Here is a 20,460-nt window from a genome sequence, read left to right as displayed (position 1 = left end):
TATCCCGGCCACAAACACACAAACAAATACACGTACAGATCATCAGTGCAAAGCAAGGTCCGCTTACATAACCACACCTAGCAAAATTACCTGTAAGTTAGCGATTAAAATTATGGAATAACAAAAATAACCGTAATTTGTGGTATTTTATATTAAAACAGGCTTATTATCGTGGTAATTTACGTAATTTACCGGTAAAATTTGTAAAATTACGGTTATTTACGTCGTACTCTCTATACTTACACCAATGGAAATAGTTTTTAAATCGTCAAAGGCTCCGACTGGAGCAGCGTTGAACGTCAACGTTTTGGCAGACACTAATCTTTGATTGGCGTACATGAATGGCACTGTGAATTTTGAGGACAATTGGGTTCGCATTCCAAATTCGTATTTCATTGGCATTGCTACCAGGTCCGCTTTCTGGAAATGCGTATGAGAAAAACAGTTTGCAGTTGGCCCTTAATGGGAGCATGAAGGGTTGAAAAAAGTTGAACTCATTCGCTTTAAAATTATACAGTGAAATGAAAAAAGGTTAATGAAAAATAAGGCCTCGCTTTTAAACGATTTTCATGTTGCCGGAAATGTATTCTCGACCATTTTTACTCTGAATTTCTAAGCAAAGCTCGACCATCCATTTTAAATAGGCCTTGTCAAGAAAACAGAGTGCTCTCAGGTTGAGAAGATTTCACCGCCCTCGACGAGTTTTGGCGGAGAACGTTTAGTCAATGGAACACGATCTAACACGCTACTACGTCACATTTGTTATGTTTTTTAGTGGCAGAAGAAAATAGTACAATTTTCTTCTGAATTTACTTATTTAAACTTTGAGGGTCAAATTGTTTTGTCGCTAACGAACTAGTTAGTTACTTTACACGTAAGTACAATATTTGATCGTAAGTTTTTAGTCAAGGCGTTGCTTGTTGCAATTTCGACATCATTATCGCGCTCTGGTTACATACAGTGTGGAAGAGATCAGAGTAACACCTACCTTTGTGGGAAACCCCCAAAACCCCTCACGGACTACTTCACTGCAGTACATTTTCAAGCTCGTATACAGGGTGTGACATGTGTCATTTTATGCAAATGAGAACGTGCAACAAGTATCATAGTGAATATCGTTTAATGATACGCACATTGAAACGTTAAAGACCTACGATTAAGCTTAGGAACTAAGGCATCACACTAAAAATTAAAGGGCTGTTTGGTAAACCCATCAGCGTAAATGTTCGATGTGCCTACCGTCGTGGTGTAGGCACTCTTCAAGACGATTGTCCATTTTTTACGTTTTCAAGCATTTGAGGAGTGATTCGTTAAATTGCGCTTCGAATTCTGGCCTTCAAGTCGTCTACATTTAAAGGTTCTGTTGCATACACCTCCCCCTTAACATATCCCCATAAGAACAAATCAAGTGGGGTTAAGTCAGGGGATCTTTCTGGCCACGGAATTGGTCCATCTCTACCGATCCAACGGTTTGGAAAGTGCTCAGTTAGCCATTGGTGAAATTTGACCGCCCAATGTGGTGGCGCACCATCCTGCTGGAACGACAGGTCCCGCATCACTGCTAATGGTAAAGCATCTATCGCATCACTAAACTTGTGGCGCGGGAAGTGCAAATACCTGTCACCAGTAATGTTGTCCTCGAATAAGAAAGGTCCGATGATTCTGTACCCCAGAATGCCACACCAAACATTTATCTTCCATCGAATTTGATGGTAATGTTGCCGTAACCAGTATGGATTTCGTTGGGTCCAGTAATGTAAGTTATGTCGGTTTACCGTACCATCCCTGTGAAATGTCGCCTCATCAGAAAAAAGAACCTTTCTTAAGAACAATGGATCGGCTTCAATTAGCTCGCGCATGGTAAGTCAGAAGTCTTGACGTCTTAGGTAGTCGTCGTCCGTTAAGGCTTGATGGAGGTGGATATGATAGGGCCGGTAGTGATGCCGATGTAAAATGTCAAGACCGGTTGAATGGCTTAGACCAACCTCTTCTCCGACCGCTCTAAAAGTATGAGGATTGGCTTCAAAACGTGCTAGAATGTCGACTTCCCTATCATGATTACCAATTGCACGACGAAACTCCCGAAATCTCGTAGGTTGTCTCTAATGTTCGTGAAGGTTCTTCGAACCGGCCTTCGTCGGTGTGGGAAGCGTTCGGCATTAAGCAATGCCGCTTGTTGAACGTTACCGCGACATTCACCCAAAATAAACATCATGCCCAATTTTTCTCGGTTGGACTAGGCTGCCATTCGTCTACGACACAGGACTTACAACGTTTATACGAACTAAGCTGCTAGTAACGACGCGTACGTTTGATTGAAAAATGTGCCGAATTCTCAGTGCCGCGGATAATTCTGACCTTCGTAACCTCGTATGGATTCCTTATCTAAGTAGGCCAAAGCATAAGGATTCACCTTATGCTTTCACTCCTCAAATGCTAGAAAACGTAAAAATTGGACAATCGTCTTGAAGAGTGCCTACACCACGACGGTAGGCACATCGAACATTTACGCTGATAGGTTTACCAAACAGCCCTTTAATTTGTAGTGTGATGCCTTATTTCCCAAGCTTAATCGAAGGTCTTAAACGTTTCAAAGTGCGTATCATTAAACGATATTCACTATGATACTTGTTGCACGTTCTCATTTGCATACAATGACACATGTCATACCCTGTATACGAGCTCAAAAATGTACTGCAGTGAAGTAGTCCGTCAGGGGTTTTGGGGGTTTTCCACAAAGGTAGGTGTTACTCTGATGTCTTCCACACTGTATTCTCCTAGCGAGATTTGCCAGAGGTTAAAGACAGCCTGTGCAGCGGGAGATGTGCAAATTTTCAAATTTTCCTCTCTTGTGTGGAATAGATCTGCTTGGCAACTTGAATAGCACTCAATAAAACCGAGGGTGGGGCACTTATTTCAAAACTTAGGGCTAAAATGTTTTATTTATAGTGACAAACCTCAAAGGAAGCGTTAGTTTTCCCTTTCACGTGTATGTACCTTAAAATATAAGCTCATTTATGAAATCGTATTTTACAACACCAAGAGCAAACCAAGGGGGAGGAGTACCAAACTATAAACCTTGAACAAATTTCAATATAAAACCAATTTCATCTAAAATCATGTTTTCCAAGGGTGAATTTAGATACGATAAAATTTATCCGACTTTTTGGTGAGAAAGACTAAATTTTCCCATAGACATATCGTAGAAATATTTTTCGAAGTGATGGTAAAATGGGAACCGTAAAAGAAAAGTCACGCAAATACAATCTCCGTATTAACTACGTGTGGTTATAGGTGGGGAAGGCGTGTTATTTTCGTATGAGCTAATGTAGCACATTATTCATGTTTTCTCTTTCGCTAAGGTAATATTCATGATGTCCCAACAGTTGGGGTACATTAATATCTTACCAGACCTGCTAAAAAGGACTTTTCGTCTATCCAACATCCACAGACTAACCACAAACATATATACACAAACACTCATCATAATGAATGTCTTTCACACTCGTAGCTAAAAACCGATTACAACTATATAAAATAAATTATCAAAAACTGTCATTAAGGAAAAAAAAGGAATTGTAAAAGTTATGTGTAGAAAATTAATTGCCTGAAGTAAAAGATATTCAAATTTTCACTTTCGAAGACATGTAATTACTAGTAATCGGTCGTCTGGTAACTTAATTGCCAGTAATCGGTCGTCTGGTAACTTAATTACCAGTCATAGGTCGTCTGGTAACTTAATTACTAGTCATCGGTCGTCTGGTAACTTAATTACCAGTCATCGGTCGTCTGGTAACTTAATTACCAGTCATCGGTCGTCTGGTAACTTAATTACCAGTCATCGGTCGTCTGGTAACTTAATTACCAGTCATCGGTCGTCTGGTAACTTAATTACCAGTCATCGGTCGTCTGGTAACTTAATTACCAGTCATCGGTCGTCTGGTAACTTAATTACCAGTCATCGGTCGTCTGGTAACTTAATTACCAGTCATCGGTCGTCTGGTAACTTAATTACCAGTCATCGGTCGTCTGGTAACTTAATTACCAGTAATCGGTCGTCTGGTAACTTAATTACCAGTAATCGGTCGTCTGGTAACTTATTTACCAGTAATCGGTCGTCTGGTAACTTATTTACCAGTAATCGGTCGTCTGGTAACTTAATTACAAGTAATCGGTCGTCTGGTAACTTAATTACCAGTAATCGGTCGTCTGGTAACTTAATTACCAGTAATCGGTCGTTTTGTAACTTAATTACCAGTAATCGGTCGTCTTGTAACTTAATTACCAGTAATCGCTCATCTGGTCACTTCTTTTATTAGTGTGAGAGTCCTTTCCAACTTAACTTGTTACATCGCACAAGGCTGGGTACCTTATTTTACAACCACCTCGAAAATTAGACCAAATAGCTTTAAGGGTGTTAAAATCATAAACTGACTCTTTACAGCGAATATCCATGCTAAAATATCGCAGATTGGAATAGATTGGAATAGTTTGGAAAATTAAAAATTAAACTAACTTAAATTTAAATTTAATCAATGAAAATTGAAAAGCAGAAAATCTAAATATGAGTGTTTCGTTTAATACCATTTTCAAATCAGACAAACGTATAGTTTTTTCACAACCGCTTGAACAAACTGGTTATTTGTAAAATGTTTTCCCGTGTTATTTCTATGGAAAAATTTCGACTTTTTCGTCAAATGGGCGGATTAATTTTATGCTTATGAAAACCGCCCTTAGCAACTTTATTTTTACAAAATAAACGGTTAAATGGATTTCTTTGAAAATGTAACCACATATTGAGGACCCGAAGTGTAGTTCTGTGGAATGTTTACAAAACAGTTAATACAACAAGTTAATACAAACAAGACGACCCAAGGGCTCGTAATAGCAGCCACAGTTTCATACTTAAAAGGAGTACTGAAAAATTGAGTGAATAGCCCTCAATGCGCTGTTTTAAAATTATTACTGAATTTTTTTACTTAATTGAAAGCGTGAAACCCTTATTGTCTACGTGTGACTGGAATTTTATAGGGAGTATTAAACCTATTTAAATTAAACCAATACTAAAATCCTCTCTCTCTCGCTTTAAATATTTCGAGCAAACGTAAACCACAATTAACAATCTTAACCTTACCTGTACAATTATATGCAATGCTTATACTTACTGAATAATCCCTATTCTTTTAAAATACACGAACGAAAAATATCACCTCACCACAATTCTCTCACATTCGCCAAAGGAATAAAATAACCTTTTCTTTGGGTAACTGTACCCACATTCCAAATCGCGAAAACTAGTACGACCACCACACCCACCACAGGCTCGCGGGACCAACTAATAGCCTCAGCGTATATATACGATTTGGCTAAAAGCTACATACAATCAAAGAACCTTCCTTATACATTTAAGTCAGTATGAAGACTAATTTAAGAGAGCGGCAGTAATTATTGAGTGCATGATAACCTTTTTTTGGAGAAGATTAACCGTAAATTACATACGCAACAAACCGTTAAATTAATGGCATTTAATCATTGAAAATTAATTTAATTTAATTATAGACTTAAATATGATAAAGCAGCGAACTTCATTCCTGCTAGTCTATCTTGTTTTCGTTTTTGCTATCGTTTTACATTTTAAAATTTTGCTGTAATTTCTTTAAGTGTAGGGACAAAATGAAATTTGTTTTTGCTTAGACGCGTATTCAAGGGAATTTTTAACAGACCCTGAGAATTGTACTCCACCTGTATTTGCTCTTGGATAACGGTTACCTGGCATGCTTTACCGGAGACGTTTAGTGTTTTCAAAAACGTAATAAATCATTTTGTAGACGTTTAGGTGAATCCCAAAGCGGCTAGGAAATTAAAATTTATTATAAATTAAATTTTAAATCTACAAATTCATTCAGATATATATATATGTATATTGAATATAAAGACCACAACTAAAGTCTGGAACGAATCGGAAGACACGCAATCTCAATGCGTAATTTGTTCAACCTCAAAAACTCTATTCGACATAAGAATTCACGACGTTTTCAGATATTGATAACTTACCTTTTCAGAGTAACTGAATACGCTTACGTTATAGACGTCTTCTTCCATATGTTAAACAATGTAACGTGAAAACGTGAACCTCGACTGAAATTTAGTAATTTTGTAGAATTTTGCCAATTAGGGTTCTTTCTATACTCGCGAAACCTTTGTCGACGGGGAGTAACGAGTTCAAAAGCTACCTACCATCCCTATAACTATATAACTGCTTTTCCCCATATGCGATATCAATCAATAACTCTTTGGAAAGATACGATACGAAAAAGTTTCACTTTTACATTATATACTAATAAGATTTACAACCAGAGTTAAAAATATATTTCTGTACATAAGCTTATCTTAAAACCCATTACCAGAGGTTTACTTTTAAAAATTTAAGAACCATTACCAGAGTTGAAAATACCAATATATATATGTGTGTTGGTGGTCGCGCCAAACATCAAAAGTGGCGTAAAAGACATGCCGCCAGTAGTTCGAAGTGAAAGAAAGCCCTGCTGGACAGGCACTCTCCTTCAACTACTTAATTTTTATTGCGGGCAAGGGTTCCCTTCGCCCTTGACAATTGGTGCTGTAAATTGTCATCGTTGGCTGACCTTTTCGCGGCATGGCTCTAAGGATGCAATTAAGGATTCTCGGAATTGGTGCGCGGTACACCTATCTTTTAAAAAACTAAAAAGCCGTGGAGCTAACAACGGTATCATAAAGATGGGATGGACAAAGTGACGCTGCTCTAACGTTCACCAATGGGAATGGACACAAACCACGTGTTTTCGGACTTTCTCGATTTGGATTGGCATTAGCCTTTAACCCCCAAAAGAAAGATATGGTAAAAACCACCGTGTTACACAGAAGAAGAGAGATCTCTTTTTGACCCGAAGGTAACAAGACCTTAACCCTTCCCGACCGAGGCAACTGGTCGAGCTCTGGGTGCCGGCGAAAAGCACCATGAAAGTCCCCGGACTTTGCAAATAACGGACTCCGCCAATCACTTAAGTGCCATGGCCATGGCCTTATTTATTATTTTCATTTAAAAACTCTGGTAAATTAATTTAAAAGTTATAAAAACATTACTCTGGTAATTAGTGCTTAAACTAAAATTAAACTAAATAAATAATTGATTAAATACTGAAATAAAATATTAAATGTCTAATTTCAAGTACGCGTTTCGCGGTAATTAATTGTTGTTCCATTTATAATATTTTGTTTCTTAAATTGCTCCTAAAGCAAGTTTCGTTTAACTTCCTGAACAACCGATTTAATAAATAATATTGCATTATTTAAATATAACCAGTATCGTTTCTTTCCCGAGTCTACCTTTATCAAAATCGAAATCCCCTAGACAACAAAGTGACCATCATAATTCCCCTAGACACCTACTCTCTCTTTGGACTCGCAACCCCCAATAGTGAAGGTTAGCGAAAGACCCGGACCAAATCCAGCGTAGGATTTGCTTTGTAACGTGGAGGGACACTTTCATTACAAGTTTCTTTTCAAATATAAGATAAAAATCTCCCCCTCTCGCTACAAAATGGGGGTCCGTCCGGGATGTTATTAACTAAAGTATATTATGCAAAAGTATTGTGCATGCCTGGTCATAGGACCTAGAAGTTACTAACGTAAGAAATGAATTGACAACCCTTAATTTTTTAAAGTATCTCAAAATTTGCCCTGGTAGCCTGCTGTTTTAGCACGTTTGTGCCTTATATGAATTTTTGGGGCTCGTTTACACGATTAAGTAGATTACTATTATTGATTTCCCGTGCTAGACCCTAGTGTGGATTTTGCAATATTATTTTTTTTATTATTAATATGATTATTATTTTTATTTTGGCCTTTCCAGGGTTATAGCTAAGATTACTATTGATTCCCTTTATAATTTATTTTTGTCAATTTCCAACCCCTTATGTTTAATAGTCAAACCATTGTTTTGAATAATTGATATTTAATTAAACGAAAAGGAATTTGTTTTTATTTTGTTTCGGTTTGCTAATTATCCCATATGAGTAATAGACGTGATAAAGAATTCATCGCGTATAGCAACAAACTTCGTGCGGCCCGTTTAGCGACCCGAAATTCACGAAGAATATCCTTGCCTAACCTTACTAACAGAGCCAAAAGAGGTGCTTCTAAAAACAAGGCAACAAATATGAGCCATAGAAATTCTCTGACTCGATCTCCTTCGCCAGTGAGGTCAAATACTCCAGCTGGAGTACCCTTATTTAATCAGGCTAACATGGCAAGTGCTAACAATGCGAGCAATAACCCTTTGGGAGGTAGCGTTTCTACCCATAGTTCAGGAACGACCCATGTCCCAAATATTAATTTGTCTGCGACGTTACCGTCGCATAATGTTACCACGCCGGTAACGATTCCGGGAGATGTATTAACTCAAATTTTGAACCAGCTTAATATTTTATCAACTCAAAACCAACAATTAGTTGCTAATAATCAACAGCTAGCGATGCAGAAGCAACAATTAGCAGCCACGGTAGCTAACATTCAGAATCTCTCGATAAATCAGAGTATTCCTACGAAGTCCCATGCCATTTCTTCTCAACCCTTATCTACAAATTTATCTGCAATGCCCGCTGGAAGTCAAGGGGTGCCTCCCGTCTTGCCACCCCCCGTTGGCGTTTTACCCCAAAATACCTCTCACAGTAGCGTTCATTCAGCTCCGTCAATTCCACCCTTAGGTGGTAGTGTCAGTAATACGTCGGTCGCTTCAAATGTAAGCGTAGTTCCCCCCTCGCAGCCTATGTATTGTCCCCCACCACTTTTTTTATGTTTTCAAATCCCTTACCTGCCCCGACTTATGCCGGTAATCCGACCGATTCTGGTCCAAAATTATTTTCACGTAGAATTAAACAAATGAGGGTTACGTATAATGTTCCAGAGTCTATTTTTGTTCAACAATGGGTCCCGACTATGTTGACGGGACCTGCGCTCGATTGGTTTAGCAATGTTATTGATAATGTCCCTTTTGTTACGATTGATGAGTTCGAAACGGCCCTTCGAACCCGATTTGAAAGGAAAGAAAATGACATACACGTTAAAGGTAAAATAACGGATCGGGTTCAAAGATCCCAGAAATCGGTTCACGAATATGCGGAGGCTATCGTTAAGTTATGTAGTCTATTAGTGAAACCGCTGGATGAGCGAAAATATATTAAATATGTGTTTAGGAATATGAGGGATGATATTAAGCCCTATTTGGAAACCAAGGTTTATTCAACCCTTAGAGAATTATTGGATGATGCTGCAGGTGTAGAAAGATCTGTGAATAAACAGAAACGTAGTACAAACCCCCCTCCAGCGGTTCAGCCTACCCATGTTGCTAGCACCCCAAAGCCCACCAATGGTCAGAATTCTAATCAGTGGCCGCAAAAAGAGTTTAGAACCTCCACTTTCACTAATTCCAATCGATTTAATCCTCACAATGTCACCCAATATCATCCACCAACACTTCACCGATATCCTCCTCCTAATTTCAACCGAAACAATTTTCCCCCGCCGTATAATCGGTCAAATAATTGGCAAACTTATCCAAAGGTCGTAGCTACCCCTAGTAATATTAGGCCTTTTGTTCCCATTTGCATGGAATGTGGAGTTTCCGGACATGTTCGTCCTGATTGCCCAAATTTGAGGGCCCAAAACAATTATTGCGCGCCTGAAACCTATAGGCCGGTGCCTAATAACAATCAGGGAAACGCGAGTCCGGCTGGCGCCAGCGAGATGCGGAGCCAGCCTGCGCAGCAATAAAATTAAATGAGGACACCGCCAGCACGGAAAACACCACTGTACTAGGCCCTACACCCACCGCCTTTAGTTCAGAGTCCCAGGACTTCTTGGACATTTTTCTTGGAACCCTTCCGTGCATGGCTTTGGTAGATGGTGGTTCCAAACATACAGTGCTTCATAGAGATTTAAAACCTATTTTAGAAATTTTAGGCTATCCCACAATTAATACATCCCTCTTAGCTCTCAGACAACCAGACGGCAGTTTGCTAGCCACCTATGGAGCGGTTACCCTTCCTTTTTGTTTGCCCCGGAAACAGGTCGAATTCCAGGCTGTTTATGTTTCCGGGATTAATTATCATTGTATTTTGGGAAAGGATATTTTACGCCATGTTGGCATGATTGTTGATTACGGATTAAATAATTCTTGTTATAGAGACGCATTAGATTAATAAAAATGTCTTCGTGGACAAAGAATAGAAAACGTAAATGATAAGAGAACAAAATGGAATGACCGAAGTACAGATATTAAATTTTTTCAGTTTAAAGACATGATTATAAAACATCAATTATTTAAAAAAAAATCCTTATCTTCGTTTTTTCACCAAAATTACATTTGCATTGTTTTTATTCATTCTATACATCCTTTTTGGTATTAACAGTTTTCGTATGAAAAGGATTAGAATAAATATCCGAGTATGGATATGGGTTATTTTTAAAGGTTTCTCTTTTCGAACTATAAGGCAAAACGTTGTTTAAAACGACTAAATTCAACCGAAGGAAGAAATTTTTATCTTTCATCATGATTGACATTTTAAACGTCGCTTTAGGGTGCTATGGTTTTGCGCCTGCATTTATACGACCACGATTCGATTGGGTCCCATTTTTTGGGTCGATGATTTAAAATGTTTTATAAATCAATCATTAAAATTTGGATAAAAGATATTATTAACAAAAAAACTTTTGGTATATTATTGAGTGCGTGAGAACTGTTTTAAAAGTTGTGATTGAATTAGTTTGGTATGACTTCGACTTGCTATTTATGAGCAAACGTATAACACGAAACACGTAAATGGACACCGACAAATGGTGGGCTGTGTATTTATTTCACTATTGGGCTTAGTTCCAGTATTATAACGTATTGTAGTTCAAATTAAAAGCTGCAATCCTTTTAAATATCACTAACGAGGAACTGATTCTATCATGGTCTACACTGGAAATCTAGCTGTAAATATAAACGATGTCGCATGTTTCTGTTATATAGTAAATCTTTGACACGAACCATTTTGAAAAGAATGGAAAATTTAATGATACAAAATTTTTGGGCAAATGTAATTTTGGTGAAAAAAACGAAGATAAGTATTTTTTTTTCAAATGATTGATGTTTTATAATCATGTCTTTAAAGAAAAAGTTTAATATCTGTTACTTCGGTCATTCCATTTTGTTCTCTTATCATTTACTTTTTCAAGTCTTTGTCCACGAAGACATTTTTTATTAATATCTGTTCCTTCAGTCTTCATTTTAATTAAGATTGTTAAGAAACTGTGGCATTTTTAAAATCTGCACTAAGCACAAACATAAATATAGGGGAGCGTAAGCATAAGGGACCTAATATTGCAAGTTAGTGACTAATGCTTTCAGGTACCAGTTAATCAGTTATCACCAATGAGATTAATTTATTACTGAAAACATCAAATTTTCATAATAAAATTATTTTGGCCTTTCCTTATCCCCTGGCTTTGAGCATTAAAATATTTAAAATAACTCTGAGGATTATCTAGAATCATTTCTACTGATATTTCAAATTCAGAAGAATCAGAGTCATCGTTTTGAGTCTTTCAGATGACTGGCTTGGACTTATGTTGCTGGTATTTGGTTTTCGTTGTAGCAGTGTAACCAGGGATAAGGGAATTGAGATGGATTGCAAATGAAGATGGGCGACCTACGGCACCGTATCTCTCCCAATGTACCTCGCGCACGCCCCTACCCTTCAGTAGGCGATTGCTAAGTGCTGCCGCGTAGCGCCATTTTATTTGTATGAGAGCTAGCTTCTAATTTTAAGATAGAGGGGGCGCCCTTTACAATTTCATCCAGTACGACCCTACCTAACCGCTGAGGATGCTGGGAGGACTACGGTGCCGTAGGCGGGGGTACACAGGCAACGCTATAGGTATGGGGGTTTCCAATACAAGGTGTAACCAAAGAGAATATAGGGGAGGAGTGGAAAGAGGGGAAAATCTTGTTGCTCTTTTCTACCGCGCATCTTCAATGCGCAGTACCGAGGCATTTCCGTTTGAGACATTTAACGGTATCGTAGGTGGCGCGACTGAGCCGGAAACTCCCTCGTACCGCTAGTATAATTTAGGGGCAACAATGTAATTTAGCCTTGTGGAGCGGGGGATCTTCAACTCCTCCCCTATATTCTCTTTGGTGTAACTGAGACAAAGTTTCTTCCTGCAAGCATAGCCCACTCGATCCGCGCTCATGGACGCAAGCTGCTCGCGCTATATAATAATATTTGACCACGTCGTCTGCTAAACTTAGGAATTGAACAATTAAACTTTTTGAGTTAATGTCTGGACTCTGGTTACCTTTGCATTTTCTTTGTGGTCCCATGGTTTTATTTTCAAACAAGTCATTTGCCCTGTATCATTATTGTGTAAGAGACAGCCTGGCAGCCCCGTATTTGTTTACCCTGCCCATAGCCCACTCGATCACGCGTAACACTACGCAAGATGCAGAGCAGCGTCCGTGAGCATGGATCGAGTGGGCTATGCCCTGCCTGGCCAAGTCAGCTGACTTAGGTGAAATATTCATTACTTCTATGCGACTTATTTCTACACATTCTTGAACGAATCATCTTGTGAAAATTTTATAAGCCAGGCTTCTGGCGCTGGGTTTTTTCCGAGCCAAATTTGCTTTTTAAATTTAAAAAAATTAATTTCAACCTTTTTTCCTCTCTTCAGAAATTTAATAATGATAGTGTGTTACATATTTATCCAAAATTTATATTAATTAATTAACACACTGTAATTTGTAATTTCGCGCTTGGAAGAGGCTGAATTAAAAATATTGATTTGGAGACAGGGATTAGTGATAGTGTGATTGAATTGAATCTATCATTTATTTTACCAGCAAAAAACATATCTTCGTAGCGGTAACCCTTGTCTAGAAACCAGGGAATGAACTCTTCTGCGTAGTTTGAATTAATCTACTTTACACATCAAAAATGTATCAAATTTAAACAAAAAGGTTTATTCCAAATAGCGGTTATAAATAGTACTTAAAAACGCAACTGTTACCTAAAAAAAATGATTGCAAGAGCCGGGATAAAAAACATTGGTTGGTTTGTTGACAGGGTTTAGTGATCGTGTGTTTAATTATTCAATTATATTACCATTAATTTAAACCAATAAAATGATCTACATAGTGGTTATCGGTGGCACCAAATATAATCTGCACAGTTATCGTTGGAAAAATGGCCATTGTTTACTGTTTTCAGGTTATGTTAGAATAAGCACTAAATAATTAAAATTTAAATTGTTAACCTATAAGAATTATTGGAAAAGCGTCATTTAAAAATATTGTATGATTTGGTGACAGGGTTTAGTGATAGTGTGATTGAATCTATCATTTATTTTACCAGTAAAAAACGTATCTTCGTAGCGGTAACTGTTGGCTGGTGGCAACAGTCAAAAACCAGGGAACGAACCCTTGTGCGTCTTTTGCATTAATCTACTTTAAACAACAAAAATTGATTTAATTTAAACAAATTACCTAATTAGCGGCTATCGTGGGCCGATGGCACCAGGTGAAACACCTTAAAACGTACGCTACACGGCCAATTGGTCTCTAGTCTCTACATACAATCAGCTGTATTTAAATTTTGACCGAGGCTTAGTGAAATCAGTCAATTTAAAAATTATCGGCTAAATCCTAAATTTAAATTCTTTTGTATTAAATTATAATAAGGTTTAACTTACGAAATTAAAATAAAATGAGGACGAATTAACCCCTTCTTTTATGTGAAAAGTTAAAAAATTCGCCTTAAGCTCGGCATAGCCACACGCGTTGTCTAAACAAAAATCTTCGCTCAGTCGCTCTATTAGCAGTAAAACAGCGTAAGTCCAACAGTACGTTTCTCTATGATTTTAGCTAGGATTAAACCACGTAAGTCCAACAGAATATAAGGTCGTAAGTTTAAGTATGTGCTTAAAATACAAAAAGTAATACTTAATATTAATTGTTTTCAATAAAACTTCGAAAGGCACCAGAAAAATGTTCAACCTTTCATTTAAAACCATTTTCCGACCTATCGAATAAATAGTCTTCAAAAAATGCTCGAGTCAATTTGGCCATCACAGCAAACATTTCCCATGTTATTCCTAAGGGAAAATTTCCCTTTTTTTGCCAAAATGTCTTAATTTTTTTATGGAAATGAAAACCACCCTTAGCGACTTTATTTTCTATGAAGAAAACTAATAGAGGGATCTCTTTGAAATTTTAACCACATATTAAGGGTCCGAATTTTAGTTCAGTGGAATTTTTTCAAAGCAGTAACCATGATAGGAAAAAAGTTACATCGAATCAAAAAACCACCCTTATACATTAAACGCAGTATGAGGTCTTATCTTAAACCCATTACCAGAGGTTTACTTTTAAAAATTTAAGAACCATTACCAGAGTTGAAAATACCAATATATATATGTGTGTTGGTGGTCGCGCCAAACATCAAAAGTGGCGTGAAAGATATGCCGCCAGTAGTTCGAAGTGAAAGAAAGCCCTGCTGGACAGGCACTCTCCTTCAACTACTTAATTTTTATTGCGGGCAAGGGTTCCCTTCGCCCTTGACAATTGGTGCTGTAAATTGTCAACGTTGGCTGACCTTTTCGCGGCATGGCTCTAAGGATGCAATTAAGGATTCTCGGAATTGGTGCGCGGTACACCTATCTTTTAAAAAACTAAAAAGCCGTGGAGCTAACAACGGTATCATAAAGATGGGATGGACAAAGTGACGCTGCTCTAACGTTCACCAATGGGAATGGACACAAACCACGTGTTTTCGGACTTTCTCGATTTGGATTGGCATTAGCCTTTAACCCCCAAAAGAAAGATATGGTAAAAACCACCGTGTTACACAGAAGAAGAGAGATCTCTTTTTGACCCGAAGGTAACAAGACCTTAACCCTTCCCGACCGAGGCAACTGGTCGAGCTCTGGGTGCCGGCGAAAAGCACCATGAAAGTCCCCGGACTTTGCAAATAACGGACTCCGCCAATCACTTAAGTGCCATGGCCATGGCCTTATTTATTATTTTCATTTAAAAACTCTGGTAAATTAATTTAAAAGTTATAAAAACATTACTCTGGTAATTAGTGCTTAAACTAAAATTAAACTAAATAAATAATTGATTAAATACTGAAATAAAATATTAAATGTCTAATTTCAAGTACGCGTTTCGCGGTAATTAATTGTTGTTCCATTTATAATATTTTGTTTCTTAAAATGCTCCTAAAGCAAGTTTCGTTTAACTTCCTGAACAACCGATTTAATAAATAATATTGCATTATTTAAATATAACCAGTATCGTTTCTTTCCCGAGTCTACCTTTATTAAAATCGAAATCCCCTAGACAACAAAGTGACCATCATAATTCCCCTAGACACCTACTCTCTCTTTGGACTCGCAACCCCCAATAGTGAAGGTTAGCGAAAGACCCGGACCAAATCCAGCGTAGGATTTGCTTTGTAACGTGGAGGGACACTTTCATTACAAGTTTCTTTTCAAATATAAGATAAAAATCTCCCCCTCTCGCTACAAAATGGGGGTCCGTCCGAGATGTTATTAACTAAAGTATATTATGCAAAAGTATTGTGCATGCCTGGTCATAGGACCTAGAAGTTACTAACGTAAGAAATGAATTGACAACCCTTAATTTTTTAAAGTATCTCAAAATTTGCCCTGGTAGCCTGCTGTTTTAGCACGTTTGTGCCTTATATGAATTTTTGGGGCTCGTTTACACGATTAAGTAGATTACTATTATTGATTTCCCGTGCTAGACGCTAGTGTGGATTTTGCAATATTATTTTTTTTATTATTAATATGATTATTATTTTTATTTTGGCCTTTCCAGGGTTATAGCTAAGATTACTATTGATTCCCTTTATAATTTATTTTTGTCAATTTCCAACCCCTTATGTTTAATAGTCAAACCATTGTTTTGAATAATTGATATTTAATTAAACGAAAAGGAATTTGTTTTTATTTTGTTTCGGTTTGCTAATTATCCCATATGAGTAATAGACGTGATAAAAAATTCATCGCCTATAGCAACAAACTTCGTGCGGCCCGTTTAGCGACCCGAAATTCACGAAGAATATCCTTGCCTAACCTTACTAACAGAGCCAAAAGAGGTGCTTCTAAAAACAAGGCAACAAATATGAGCCATAGAAATTCTCTGACTCGATCTCCTTCGCCAGTGAGGTCAAATACTCCAGCTGGAGTACCCTTATTTAATCAGGCTAACATGGCAAGTGCTAACAATGCGAGCAATAACCCTTTGGGAGGTAGCGTTTCTACCCATAGTTCAGGAACGACCCATGTCCCAAATATTAATTTGTCTGCGACGTTACCGTCGCATAATGTTACCACGCCGGTAACGATTCCGGGAGATGTATTAACTCAAATTTTGAACCAGCTTAATACTTTATCAACTCAAAACCAACAATTAGTTGCTAATAATCAACAGCTAGCGATGCAGAAGCAACAATTAGCAGCCACGGTAGCTAACATTCAGAATCTCTCGATAAATCAGAGTATTCCTACGAAGTCCCATGCCATTTCTTCTCAACCCTTATCTACAAATTTATCTGCAATGCCCGCTGGAAGTCAAGGGGTGCCTCCCGTCTTGCCACCCCCCGTTGGCGTTTTACCCCAAAATACCTCTCACAGTAGCGTTCATTCAGCTCCGTCAATTCCACCCTTAGGTGGTAGTGTCAGTAATGCGTCGGTCGCTTCAAATGTAAGCGTAGTTCCCCCCTCGCAGCCTATGTATTATCCCCCACCACTCCTTTTATGTTTTCAAATCCCTTACCTGCCCCGACTTATGCCGGTAATCCGACCGATTCTGGTCCAAAATTATTTTTACGTAGAATTAAACAAATGAGGGTTACGTATAATGTTCCAGAGTCTATTTTTGTTCAACAATGGGTCCCGACTATGTTGACGGGACCTGCGCTCGATTGGTTTAGCAATGTTATTGATAATGTCCCTTTTGTTACGATTGATGAGTTCGAAACGGCCCTTCGAACCCGATTTGAAAGGAAAGAAAATGACATACACGTTAAAGGTAAAATAACGGATCGGGTTCAAAGATCCCAGAAATCGGTTCACGAATATGCGGAGGCTATCGTTAAGTTATGTAGTCAATTAGTGAAACCGCTGGATGAGCGAAAATATATTAAATATGTGTTTAGGAATATGAGGGATGATATTAAGCCCTATTTGGAAACCAAGGTTTATTCAACCCTTAGAGAATTATTGGATGATGCTGCAGGTGTAGAAAGATCTGTGAATAAACAGAAACGTAGTACAAACCCCCCTCCAGCGGTTCAGCCTACCCATGTTGCTAGCACCCCAAAGCCCACCAATGGTCAGAATTCTAATCAGTGGCCGCAAAAAGAGTTTAGAACCTCCACTTTCACTAATTCCAATCGATTTAATCCTCACAATGTCACCCAATATCATCCACCAACACTTCACCGATATCCTCCTCCTAATTTCAACCGAAACAATTTTCCCCCGCCGTATAATCGGTCAAATAATTGGCAAACTTATCCAAAAGTCGTAGCTACCCCTAGTAATATTAGGCCTTTTGTTCCCATTTGCATGGAATGTGGAGTTTCCGGACATGTTCGTCCTGATTGCCCAAATTTGAGGGCCCAAATTAATTATTGCGCGCCTGAAACCTATAGGCCGGTGCCTAATAACAATCAGGGAAACGCGAGTCCGGCTGGCGCCAGCGAGATGCGGAGCCAGCCTGCGCAGCAATAAAATTAAATGAGGACACCGCCAGCACGGAAAACACCACTGTACTAGGCCCTACACCCACCGCCTTTAGATCAGAGTCCCAGGACTTCTTGGACATTTTTCTTGGAACCCTTCCGTGCATGGCTTTGGTAGATGGTGGTTCCAAACATACAGTGCTTCATAGAGATTTAAAACCTATTTTAGAAATTTTAGGCTATCCCACAATTAATATATCCCTCTTAGCTCTCAGACAACCAGACGGCAGTTTGCTAGCCACCTATGGAGCGGTTACCCTTCCTTTTTGTTTGCCCCGGAAACAGGTCGAATTCCAGGCTGTTTATGTTTCCGGGATTAATTATCATTGTATTTTGGGAAAGGATATTTTACGCCATGTTGGCATGATTGTTGATTACGGATTAAATAATTCTTGTTATAGAGACGCATTAGATTAATAAAAATGTCTTCGTGGACAAAGAATAGAAAACGTAAATGATAAGAGAACAAAATGGAATGACCGAAGTACAGATATTAAATTTTTTCAGTTTAAAGACATGATTATAAAACATCAATTATTTAAAAAAAATCCTTATCTTCGTTTTTTCACCAAAATTACATTTGCATTGTTTTTATTCATTCTATATATCCTTTTTGGTATTAACAGTTTTCGAATGAAAAGGATTAGAATAAATATCCGAGTATGGATATGGGTTATTTTTAAAGGTTTCTCTTTTCGAACTATAAGTCAAAACGTTGTTTAAAACGACTAAATTCAACCGAAGGAAGAAATTTTATCTTTCATCATGATTGACATTTTAAACGTCGCTTTAGGGTGCTTTGGTTTTGCGCCTGCATTTATACGACCACGATTCAATTTGGGTCCCATTTTTTGGGTCGATGATTTAAAATGTTTTATAAATCAATCATTAAAATCTGGATAAAAGACATTATTAACAAAAAAACCTTTGGTATATTATTGAGTGCGTGAGAACTGTTTTAAAAGTTGTGATTGAATTAGTTTGGTATGACTTCAACTCGCTATGAGGAACACATTGTAGAGCAAACGTATAACACGAAACACGTAAATGGACGCCGACAAATGGTGGGCTGCGTATTTATTTCACTATTGGGCTTAGTTTCCAGTATTAAAACGCATTGTAGTTCAAATTAAAAGCTGCAATCCTTTTAAATATCACTAACGAGGAACTGTTTCTATCATGGTCTACACTGGAAATCTAGCTGTAAATATAAACAGAAGTCCATTAAATTAGCCTAGGAAGTAACCAAAAGCGGGGTTTGGGACTCCCCTCTCTTGTGTAGCAATACTGAAGAAGGGCGACACATTCGCCACCTCGCTGTAATTTTTCTCAGATCTCCGGTTTAAGTGCGACTCGTACGCCAAAATTTGCCCTATCGAGAGAGAAAAAACTATTGGCCGAAAACGCCCCCTTCCACTGTAAAACCGAGCCCTCTTTAGCATAGGAGAAGGGATGGGGGTGTGAATTTTGGAACAGTCAAGGTCATTCAGTTTTTTTGTGACTCTTCATAAGCCTATTGAAAAAAAATATTTAAAGGGAGGGTGAAGTAGGAAATCAAGTGATTTTTTATCGATTCTTCTACTAATTACAAGACCAGTCTGCATAGCCAAACATTCAGGAAATACTTCAGAATGATTTTAAAATTCAAATTAGGTTCGTATTTAAAGGATAATTATAAATAAGGACGTCCGACCAATCGCGTAACCCCCTGCCTTTTTATAATTAGTAGAAGAATCGATAAAAAACCACTTGATTTTCTACTTCACCCTCCCTATAACAACCGTGGCCGTTCCTTTTTTTAAGTTTTATAAAGCAAACAATCTACCCTTTAGAGATCCAGCGTTCATGGGCTGAAGAAGTCACGCCCCGCTCACGTCAAGAAAGACTTCCAAGAGAGGAGCTCGAGATTTCTAACTGTGTTAGGAAAGGGGGAAAAATTTAACCCCCTATCCATGGAGCTAGGAGTTTTTATCCCAGCAGAGACGTGCGCTATTCCAGCCATTGTAATTGTTCACTTCCTAGGCTAATTTAATGGACTTCTGATATAAACGATGTCGCATGTTTCTGTTATATAGTAAATCTTTGACACGAACCATTTTGAAAAGAATGGAAAATTTAATGATACAAAATTTTTGGGCAAATGTGATTTTGGTGAAAAAAACGAAGATAAGTATTTTTTTTTTTTCAAATAATTGATGTTTTATAATCATGTCTTTAAAGAAAAAGTTTAATATCTGTTACTTCGGTCATTCCATTTTGTTCTCTTATCATTTACTTTTTCAAGTCTTTGTCCACGAAGACATTTTTTATTAATATCTGTTCCTTCAGTCTTCATTTTAATTAAGATTGTTAAGAAACTGTGGCATTTTTAAAATCTGCACAAAGCACAAACATAAATATAGGGGAGCATAAGCATAAGGGACCTAATATTGCTAGTTAGTTACTAATGCTTTCAGGTACCAGTTAATCAGTTATCACCAATGAGATTAATTTATCAATGAAAACATCAAATTTCAATACTAAAATTATTTTGGCCTTTCTTTATCCCCTGACTTTGAGTATTAAAATATTTAAAATAACTCTGAGGATTATCTAGAATCATTTCTACTGA

General features: G+C 37.8%; 1 long non-coding RNA gene across 1 annotated transcript; it reads right to left on the bottom strand.

The window, feature by feature from the left end:
* Positions 1-12,851: 12,851 nt before the first annotated feature.
* Positions 12,852-13,884, bottom strand: LOC149632422 (uncharacterized). The gene is made up of 3 exons (XR_016373875.1): positions 13,336-13,884; positions 13,185-13,243; positions 12,852-12,998 (listed from the first exon to the last, which is right to left on the bottom strand). It is a non-coding gene; the product is annotated as an uncharacterized LOC149632422 (long non-coding RNA).
* Positions 13,885-20,460: the final 6,576 nt, after the last annotated feature.

The sequence above is a fragment of the Phalangium opilio genome, unplaced genomic scaffold (assembly GCF_054372755.1).
Source record: "Phalangium opilio isolate 3A_F unplaced genomic scaffold, DU_Popi_V2 ptg000100l_1, whole genome shotgun sequence".
NCBI classification, from domain to species: domain Eukaryota; kingdom Metazoa; phylum Arthropoda; class Arachnida; order Opiliones; family Phalangiidae; genus Phalangium; species Phalangium opilio.
This window is presented reverse-complemented; position numbering and strand designations above follow the sequence as displayed.